We start from the raw sequence: 3261 nt of genomic DNA, 5'->3' as shown, positions 1-3261 counted from the left end.
TCTTGAAGTCGTTTAAACTAATATCAATAAATGCACAATAGAACTTTTTGATTTGTTTGAACAATTTCAAAAGCTATCAACAATTGACTGAAATCTCATCTTTGATAACCATGAATGCAACCAATGCAATTGCATGTGTTTAATTCAACTCATAATGTTGCTTACTTATTGTTCTGCGTTGTTTGACGACTAATCAACGAATTTATTAAACACAAACAAGTAAACAAAATTATCAAAATAGCAACTAAATTCAACAAAAATCAACAAAAATAATTTTAGAGAATATACCTCGAGGTTCTTCCAACCATAGCAAAAAAGAGAACATTTGTATACTGTTGGGTTATTCAATCTTTTTTATGTCCAATTTTCAAGATCAACACTTAGATGGTGAAGAAATGGCTGAGAAAGGCTCTGTTAAATCCTCGATGCTAGATACTCGACACTCGATAAGTTTCTACTCGATACTCGATGGAAATTTCCTTCTATCCTCACGAGTTTCTATTCTTTTCTCGATGAAACACGATGAGTATTGTTCGATACTCAACTCTATTCGATGAGTATTAATCTTTACTCAAACAACTTGAAGATGAAAAACATCAGACTCAATGATACTCGATAGAAGAAAATTGATATGCGGTTCAACTTGATACTCTGAAATCGATACGATTTAATAACAAGATTGTGTTTTTGTGATTTGCAAAAAGATTGATATCGATTGAAATAAGAAGATAAAGAGAAGAAGAAAAACACACGGGATTACGTTGTTCGGACAATAAGCCTACGACCATGGAAAGATTCACTTTCTTTCTAAATTGAAGATTGCTTACAGGTTGTTTTTGTTTACAGAAAAATAGAATGTGTGAAAAAACTCTTCTTTGATTTCTGATCAGTGGTATTTATGACACATACCAACAGACTGTTACAAGATAAAGTTAGTTATAAACTAAACTAGCTGAAAGGTATTTGAGTCACAGTTTGTTCACATACCATATGATATATGAGTAAGTTAAAGGCAAAATAATAATGAAACTAGAGATACTTTTACAACAAGTAAACAAGCATTCACACGAAGTCTTTAACTCAAGAATTATATGGAAATACATTCAAAACTGCTCGTTAGTTTCTCATAGTTTCTCATACACCATACATGTCACACCCCCTTCAAGACTACCCTCTTAATCTAGAAGAGAATGTGACGACAGTAGTTACTGTTGAGGTTGATGCCCTAAATCTCGTAGGGTCCCATAGTTTGTAATTGCAATGTACAAACATTTTATTTATATAATAAAATATATGATGTTTTATTTCAAAATTAGTTGTAACCACAAACCAATAAACTAACATCCAAGGTTATCTTGTAGCTTAAACATGTATGTAGAGACATACGGGTGGATCATGTTTAAGTGATAACCTAAGTGGTTTGTAGTATATGAATAAGGTTGGATACCTTTTCCTGGTGACACTACGAGTATGGCCCGCTTTGTAGATGTTACAATTGTTGTAAAGTGCTACAAATGATTTGATCTTGATCATTCATGTGGAGACATGTGAGTAGAGATATTCTATACAAAGGAGTTTGTATAAGACCAGACCACAAAATGTTTAATCTCATTATATAACGTCGTTTATAATAGAGACTTACAATTCACCGGAATGACCATAGGTAACATGACCTGAATCCTGAGTAAGTTATGAACTCTTACCTATGAAGACGATCCTTTGATTTGTATAGATGAGAGTGATCAGATCACTGACTCAACAAGCCTACTATTTTGGAGATTCATCTGATTGGGGAGTTGAGAACACAACTACACAAAAATGAATTCACTCTTTCCTCAATGTCGGAGCAAGTAGATAAATTACTCCCTTAAGGGTTGATTTCAGGGCTTAAATAGTGTGGCGCCACACCCTTTCCTGGTCAGAGAAGGGTTTGATCATAGGTGGACTATGATTAATTGTTCATTAGAGAGATCAGTGGTACTTAAGGAGTTAGATGTAACTACAGGGGCAAAATGGTAATTTTGGTCCAGTTGTACTTACGAACAATTTGTGAAGGGTCATCATACTGTTAATTGGTCTTATTTAATGGACACAGAAATACGTCTTTAGTGTGAAGAGTGCAGTTGTCAGTCTTTAGTAGAGTGCCTGACAATTAACAGATGATGAATAATTTAATTAAAGAGTTTAATTAATTATTCATGTATTTTTTAAGCTTCAAGCTACAGGTCCATGAGGTCCCTTCGATAGCTCAATTGGAATAAATGAGAATCAGTTTTTGGATTTATTTGAATTGTTCAAATTAATTGAGATAATTAATTATATGTGATATAATTAAGTTAATTTAATTATATATGATATATTTACTATATGTATTTGATACATTATATTAAGTATTTATGAGTGAAAATAAATATTTGAATATGATTCAAATGTTAATTATATGAATTGGATTCATATAGTTGAATTTAATATAAATATGATTTATATTAAAAGCCATTTGTGAGAGAGAATAGAAACTATGGGTTATATGTTATATATGATATAACATATAGTTATGTATATATGTATAATAAATTTGTTATTATATATATAATATTTTGATTTATTAAAATTAAATAATATTATATTATTTTATTTTATTTTAAAATTAAATTAAAGGGAGGGAAATAACTTTCTTCCCCTTAATTCTCTCCACATCTCATAAGTGGGAGGTTTGTTCCTGCAGATTCTTCATCTCCTTCCTGCAAAAAAGAAAAAGAATACACATAAAACAAAGAAGAGTTATGTGAAAAACCAAAAGTTTTTCCCTTCCTCAATCTCCCTTCCCTTACCAAAATAGCCAGCCAGAGTCCATACCTCTTAGGTTCTCTGCCTGAGAATATTGAGGTATCCATCGTGGTGCTATCCATTTTAGAGATCGAGGATTTTTCCAATTGAAGAAACGTTCTTCAAGAGGTATGAGTTTTTGTAACACATTTTAATTTTTTGTAATTTCATTAAGCATGTTGTATTGTTTCTAAATTAAATGCATGATCTAAATGTTTTTCTTTGTAAAATTATTCTTTTGTAAATTTGAGAAATTGGGACAATCTCGCTTCCGCTCAAGGTCTCTTCAGTGGGTTTAATTCTTCTAACCTTAACAGCAGGCCTACTACCAGTTTATTGTTTATTTTTATTTTTTTAGTTATCTATTTGCTTTTTTATTATAAATTTTAGAAACATATTCACACATTGTATTTTTTACATGAAAATTATTATTAT

This window comes from Benincasa hispida, chromosome 2 (assembly GCF_009727055.1).
Source record: "Benincasa hispida cultivar B227 chromosome 2, ASM972705v1, whole genome shotgun sequence".
In the NCBI taxonomy this organism is placed as follows: domain Eukaryota; kingdom Viridiplantae; phylum Streptophyta; class Magnoliopsida; order Cucurbitales; family Cucurbitaceae; genus Benincasa; species Benincasa hispida.
The sequence above is the reverse complement of the archived record's forward strand: the minus strand, read 5'-3'. Positions refer to the sequence as shown.